This window comes from Cupressus sempervirens, chromosome 5 (genome assembly GCF_028749045.1).
Source record: "Cupressus sempervirens isolate cs-2001-9-10 chromosome 5, ASM2874904v1, whole genome shotgun sequence".
Taxonomy (NCBI): Eukaryota; Viridiplantae; Streptophyta; class Pinopsida; order Cupressales; family Cupressaceae; genus Cupressus; species Cupressus sempervirens.
Window position 1 is genome coordinate 4,336,013 of NC_143122.1, and position 8,457 is coordinate 4,344,469.

The following is an 8,457-nucleotide window of genomic DNA, read 5'->3' on the forward strand; positions in this document are numbered from 1 at the left end:
CAACATCTGGGCCATCCATAATAAAAATAAGATATACATCAATGGTTCATGCATTTTCTATGCAACATCAAATTGATTTCATGTGGTCAACTTCATATTTTTGTGGCGGTCAATGTGCATGTTATCCCATCCTACATTTTCTTTGACAACAATGTGGATTTGTTTGTTCCAGCCATAACACATCACCAAGATTGATCTTTAATGCTAAGCAACATCCTTTGTGGATTTTTCCACATCCTTGATGTATCTCCATGCCTCATTAATTATTACGATGATCAAATCTTTTGGATTTGATTCTCTTATGGTTGGATGCATTGATTTTTGTTTTTTCCATGTCATGATTACATCTAGAGTTATTCCAAGATCAAATTTTCATCCAAATTTGTAGGTTTCTCCTCCACAATCTTAAATGGTAGTAGTTGGGTTTAGGTTAGGGTAGAAAATATCTTAGTTATACCTAATCTATAAAGGTAGATTTTGTAAAAAAAATTAAGGGTTGACTCTTCTCTATTTCTGTGGCATTGCTCTAGCTTGTCACTATAAATTTCCTTTTCCTCTAAATTGTATGACATTCTACCTTACCTCCTTCATCCATTTATGTGTAGTGCAAGAAATATTTTCCTCTCATTGGTGTATTGTGGATATCTACAATTTTGCATGACTATATATCTTTTTGGCCTATGAATGATATATAAGTGAATCTCATTTTCCTTGCATCATTTATTTTTGTTTTCTGATCTACATGTGGTTTTTTGATTAAAAAAAGTCTAGATGTGTATATCTTTTGGTGTCATGATGGTTCAATAGTGCATGGTAGAGATTGATTTTAACACTCTATTTTGGTGCATCACCTCCTTAGTATAGATTGGGTAGATTTTGTTTCTTGCATCTCCTTCTCCCTTTTCCTCTCAAGTGTAATTAGGTGCATCTGAATAGCAAAGGAAGTTGGTCTTCTCCAGAGATTTGACCTCAAAGCATAAGTCCCACACTTGGAGGTCATTTCCATGTTTCACAAGGTTTTCCTTAAGTAAAAAATTTGGACAAGGGTGCAAACTTTTGTGACAAAAACACCTAGCAACAATGTGTCCAACTTCTTCATAAGAGATATAGAATAAAGGAATTTTAACTTTATACTTTCCTTTACCGTTTGGGATACCTTCTTGCAAGTAATGCTTCAATGGCTTCAAGATCACTAACGGAACTATCTTCAATTTCAAAGTGAGCTTGGCATACACTAATTGGTAATGATATGACATTTTGTGTAACATCAAAGATAATAAATAATTAATCAATATTTTTCAACAAAAAGAAGATGCATACCAATAATGAACAATATTTTAGAGTATTAGTCTTGGAAACCTAGATGGTTCTCTTTTTGTCTTCAAATTTCTCTAATAATAGCTTGGAGAGATCAATCTTACAACCTTTCTTCACAATATTGTATGCTACATCTATAGCTCCACATGGCACATTGTTTGGTCTTCTTGATTGAAATATTTAGTAGGTCATCACACATGTTGAAATTTTTGTCTTTGGATTACTAATAATTGATAACCAAAGACCTCTACCATCCTATGATACCCCAATATTATTTTCTATCTCCATTCTTGGTGCAACCATCATAGCTTCAACTTTCTTGGCCATGGGATATCTAGTTACCATATGCATTGCATCTCTAGTTGTCTTCATGAGTCCTTCTAACCACATAAATTTTTCATGTACTCAACTAAGTACAATGAATATCCATTCATTCTTGAACACCTTTTGGAAATGCAGTGCATGTGTGAAACCTTTCATCTCTAGGTTCTTGTATTCATCTTTTAACTTGTCATCTACACATAGTTCAACATATGTTTATTGGTCGTATTCATGAATTTCCTAAATCTTTCAATGAATATATGACCTTGTATAAAAAATAGTAAAACCCTTAGAAGTAATGATGAAAACACTGTGGTCTCATCTATCTTGGCAATAATCTCTAGATATAACTTGTAATTTGAATCTTTGCAATCATTAGCATTCACCAATTTGGCTTTGCTAACCTTGGGAACCTTTCATTATACTAAACTTGATGTTTTCACAATCACATGGTTAGGGTTTCATAGAAGAATGACCAAACTACTTGTAAAAACTCAAATCTTCATACCTAATCACTTGGCTAGCTCAAATATCTAACAAATTCACTAGTTTTAGTTCATAATTCAATTTCTCACACTAATTACTCAAAATCACTAAAATTAACTCTAAAGGGTTCTTGTAAGAAAGGTATATAATGATCTCTTTGAACTCATATTTATAGATAAAAATTCCTTTAGGGTTAGGTAGGGTGAAATAAATTCTACTTTCCCAACTTGGTTGCATATCAACCAACTTCATTACTAACCTTTAACTCATGCTCAATTCTCAATGCATTACCATCGATTCACTTAGTTGAGTTCACTAACCAAAATAACTTCAAATGATTGAGTTACCTTATTCCATATCACATATGCTAATTTGTATATCATTCCATGATCATAAGGAGCTAATAAATGATATAACAATTCAAATGCAATTCCATACACACTTGTATGGCTTAGTTTGGGATTGTGGAGTCACCCAATCTAGAGGATGAGGTGTCAACAACCTATTTAGCTGCAATTATACTATCTCAATGCTTCCTTCTCCATTGTTTAAATATAATTATGAATATAATCAATATAAACCTCTTCCTTTCCTTTGGTGTCTTCATCTTTAGGTGTTGTTGCTCAAGAGCTATAGTTCTTACTCAGGTGACTAGCCTAATGATAATGAAAATATGCAATGTAAGAATTCTTCTAAGTATTAGATCTTCCTCTCATGCATATTCTCATTAAGTTTTTTGCAATGTGATCATATCTTCCATATGTCATATATTTAATACTTGTATTATAATCCCAATTGACAATGTTACCTTGTTTTCTCAATATCTAGTTTTTCTTCTTATGTGATTTGCAATCATGTACCTTGTGCCCATACTTATTTTATGTGTAGAAGTAACCATAAAAATTATGTAGCCTTGGAGTATTTCTAAATCTAGATCTACACTCAAATAATTAATGTCCATACATAGTCCAACTATAATAATAACCATCAAATTTAGGAGTAACATTAGTCTTACTAACCTTGCTCCTATATACATTTGTTGAGTGACTAGGTTTTCTACAATGATAACATGTAGGCTTCTTTTTTTTGGTTTGGCATATAAATTCTTGTGGTCATATTTCTTTGAGGATTCTCTTTTCTTGATTGTAGAGTGCTCAATATACCATAATCTACTGGCATCTCTTAGTCTTCTATGATTTTTCAACTATTCATCTAACTTCCTCATTATTTACTATGATCTCTTCAATCTTTCATTAATTTCTTTCTTAGTTATCAACTCATTTCTTATTTGTTTGATTCTAGATCCTAATCTAGCAATCTCTTCCATCTTTCTACCTATCTCATGATTATTACTAAGTAGTTGGTTTACCATATTATAATCGTCTTATGCAAACCTTTGTATTTCAACATCTTTCTCATTTAGCCTTACAATTACATTCCTAAATTATATTATTTGACCATTCTCTTTCCATCCTCAACTTGCCTCTTTTGTTCTAGTACTTTACACATCCTCACTGATTGAGCTTCTTAATTCTTTCTTTATTGATTTTACATGCTCATTTATGGTTTGTTCTTTTATATTGGATATGATATAGTAGATTTAGATTCATTAGACATAATACCCTTTGATAGTTCTTCAAACTCTTCTTCATGATATTGATTATCATTTAGGTGATGTTCCAATTCCTTTTTTTTGGTTTAATGATTTCCTCAACATCTGTTTCATTTCACCAATCTAATCCATTGTAATTTTCAAACCAAGTCTTTGATTCTCAATCATCTTTTCAATCCTATAAAATTACATCTCTTCGTATCATTTTGTTGAAACTCGTTAGAATAACTAAGATGGGGGGCTGAATACATTATCCAAGGTCCAAATGTACAATTAAAACTTTTCAGAATTTAGTGAACCCATATCCATAAAACATTTTCATCATCATGCATGCATCGATTAGATCATACAATCACTTAAACTTGTAGGTTACTATCAAATTAGCTTTGTAGAAATGTAAACATGAAATTTAATAGATTCAATAACACTTTTGACATAATGATTTAATGTGGAAACCCAATTTGGGAAAAGCCACTAGTAACATGCTACTAATTCTCACTCTTTTGAAGTGATTCCTTGTGAAAGGCCAACCTTGTTAAAGGTTACAATGCACACTATTAAATGTGCCCTAGTTAAAGTATTTCAATCACCCTATTACGAGTGAGTCTTGTTGGAGGACTTTATATCATTCATTTGGAATGTCACCTAGTTAAAGGATTTAAAAATGACTATTAGGTGAACCTTAATCTAAAGAATTTACCCTAGAATGGTACAATGATTAGAAAGTAATAGTAAGGCTTGATCTGATAACAACTTACAACTCCATTTTTAGGTTATAGATCTCTATTGTAGTCCTCCATTCTAGTTGGCCTTCATACACTTTAGCTCTGATAGCTTATTCACCCTTTAAGCATACATACCCTTAAGCCTTCTTACTTTTCTTTCCAATGTAGTCTCTTCTCCTAAGACACTAAATGAAGCAATACCCTAGACTCCTTGTCTTCCTTAGGTTCTTGCACATGACAACCTTTGCTTCTAACCAACCATTTCTATAAATAGAAAATTAAGATATTTTTCCATTCATCCTCCTTCATCCATTTTAGAGTTAGGTTAAATTAGGAAAGATTCAATGAGTCTACCCATGATTTCATTTCATTCCCTTCTAGTAACTTCTCCTTCATTCTTCTTTGAATTCTCCTCAAAATGGTTCATCATGAATTTTGTGCCACTAGCTCATCAAGCTTATCTTCCACATGGTTCACACAATCTAAGAAATCAAACTTGTTAGCTTAGATTCATCAAATTCATGATCTTTCTCATAATCTTGACACTTGACATTAAACTACTTCTAATGCTCGAGACATATTGCATAACTCAGCATCAACTATCAAAACACTCGACATGAACTAAATTTTATTGGTGCTCAACATCAACTAAACTTTACTCAACATACACTGTATCTCTTAGCTTACACTAAAATTAACTTTTCTTGGTTGCAACTAATTTTCTACTCGACTTACACTAACTTTTCTCAACACATACTATGCAAATTATTAAGCTTGCTAAACATAATTTTTTAAACTTGTTCTTCTAAACTTAAGAGTGTATCCATCCTTTCCAACCTTAAATAGATTATTAATGCACTATAATATTACTATCTTCATTGATCCTTGTACTCCTTTTCCATATCAAAATTCAATGTTTCCTCTAGGTGCTATTGTTACCTCATTTGATCAAATCCTCTTCATCAATCAAACAAATGATAGTACTAAAATCATCTAAGAAATTGTCTTAACAGTAAGTAGCAGGTTTGACATTAGTGACAAAACAATGATTGAAATACATATTCATACTTATATCAATCTATTTTCAATAATCTACCTCTTTGGTATTGATGGCAAACCAAATTAACCAAACTTAAATAATACAACCAACAAAGTACGAAAAAAATAAAAATTCCTTGTATTGAAATCTTTCCCTCTATCAATGACCTCCATCTTCTGAACAAGTTAAAAAATTCTATTTTGATCAATAGAAAATCAATCAACTCATCCTTATGACTGCCTCTAGATCACTTCTTATATATATCCTTTTGACATTAACTCCCTCTTACTAGGTATTCATGTTTCTTCTATGTTTACTTTCATCTCCCACACCAGTCAATATTTCTCCCTCAGTAGAATTTATACCTTTAACATGACTTCTCCCTTTTTGAAAAAAATTCCAAAGACTTGTGATCTTAATATGTAGATATGAATATTTTTAGTTTCTCCCTCAGTCACCTAGTTTGTGACTAATTTTGTAGTTCCAACTCTTTGATTACTTTAGGTAGCTCCTAAAGTAAGTTCCACAGCATCAATGTGTAACGTATGTCAATCAACTTGTTTGATGTAAGGCACTTCTCATGCTTCTTAGATAGCCTTTGATAGTGGTATCACCCCTAGTTTACCTCTTAGATACTCATTAGCATCCTTAGGTAATGCTTTTGTGAAGATATCAACTATCTTCTCTTTTGTGTTAACATATTCCATCTTCACCTCTTTATCTTGAACTAACTCTCTCAAGTAATGATACTTAATTGCAATGTGCTTAGTCTTTTTATACATCATAGGATTCTTTGATACATCTATAGAACTTTTATTATGACAATAAGGTATCATAGGTTCATTGATTTCTTCCTTCATACCTTTGAGTAACTATTTGATCCATACAATTTTTGTACAATTTACTGCAACATCAAAATATTTAGCTTCTATAGTAGATTGAGAGATGTAGTATCATTTTTTGTTAGTCCATGTAACTAGTCTTTTTCCTAAGAAAAATTCTCCTCCACTAGTGCTCTTTCTATCATCAATATTTCTAGCCCAATCAACATTAGTATGGGCTCTCAATTCAAGTTTCTCATTTTTCTTATAGTATGGACCATAGTCTTCTATTCCTTTCAAATATTTAATTATTCTCTTAATAGCCATCAAATGATTCTCCCTAGGATTAGTAGAGAATCTTGCAACTATCCCAATAGATAATGCAATATAAAGTCTATTATGTACTACAAATTGTAATTTTCCAATCATAGACTTGTACAACATTTGATTCACCTTAGTTGAATCATCATTCTTTGACAATTTATGACATGTCACCATAGGCATGCTTATTGGATTAGAATCTTCCAATCCAAAATTTTTCAATACCTCCTTTACATATTTTGATTGAGTGATGTATATACCATATTTCATTTGATGTACTTGCAAACCTACAAAGAACTTGATCTCTCCAAACATAGACATCTAAAATTCTTTCTTGATTTCATTTGCAAAAGATTTACATAAAGTATCTTGACCTCCAAATATGATATCATCAACAAAAATTTCAAATAATAAAATACCTTTATCTTTCTTTGTAATCAAGTATAGATTTTTGTTATCATCAGCCTTCTCAAATCCAATCTTCACAAGATAAATATGAATTCTTTCATACCATGCTCTTGGTGCTTTCTTCAAACCATATAAAGCTTTGTGTAGTCTACATACCATGTTTTTGTTGTTAGCATCAAAAAATCCTTCTAGTTGTTCTATATAAACCTCTTTCTCCAATATACCATTCAGAAATGTAGTCTTAGCATTCATTTGATAAACTTTAAAACCTTTGTATGCAGAGTAAGTAAGCAAAGTTTTTACTTCTTCCAATCTTGCAATAGGAGTGAATGTTTCTCCATAGTCTATCCATTCTTCTTGTGCATATCCTTTACAAACTAATCTTTTCTTGTTCCTTATGACTTCACCATTTTTATCTAACTTTTTTTTTGTATACCCACTTGGTGCCAATCACATTTTTATCTTCTGGTCTAGGAACTAGAGTCCATGTCTTATTTTTCTCAATTTTTTGAAGCTCTTCTTCCATGGTTTTGCTCTAGTTCACATCTTCTAAGAAATCTTTCACTATTTTAGGTTCTTGCATGCACAATAAACATGTATCATTTCTCAACCTATTCCTTGTCATTGGTCTTGCATATTTATCTCCTATGATCTATGTAGCAAGGTGATGTCTCTTGACATACTTAGATAATCTTGGTTCTGCTTTGTTTTCTTCATTTGGTCTCTCAACTTCTGAATCACTATGTTCATCTTTGTCAAGTAGTTCAACATATATTTCATGTACACTAATCTAATAATCAAAATTTTCCTCAACTTCATTTCATAATTTGACACCTAAATGTAGCTTGGTTCCTGAATGCAAATCAACATTCATAGTATGTGACTCAGTAGCCACTAAAACTTGCTATTGATTTGCAACTTGATTTAAAAAATCTTCATCTACATGAATACCTTCATAAAAGTATACAAATTATTTTTATTCTTCTAGCTCCTTCATATATTCAGCCTCATGTACTTCTATATACTCATCAAATTTCACATTTTCACTTTTCACAACTTTGTTAGTGTTACTATTTAAACACTTATAGCTTTACTTCTTGTGGAATAGCCAAGGAATATACCTTATTTACTTTTTACATCTAATTTACCATTCTTGTAATCTTTGACGATATAACACTTTCTTCCAAATACTTTAAAATATTTTATATTGGGTGAGTATCCATCCCATAGTTCAAAAGGTGTTGAATGAGTACCTTTCTTGACTTGCACATTGTTCAAGGTATAGATAGTTTTACTTATAGCTTCTCTCCATTATTTCAAAGAAACATTCTTCTCCATCATGAGTGTCGTAGCATAGTCCATTGCATACCTATTCCTCCTTTCAACAATTCAATTTTGTGGAGGGTT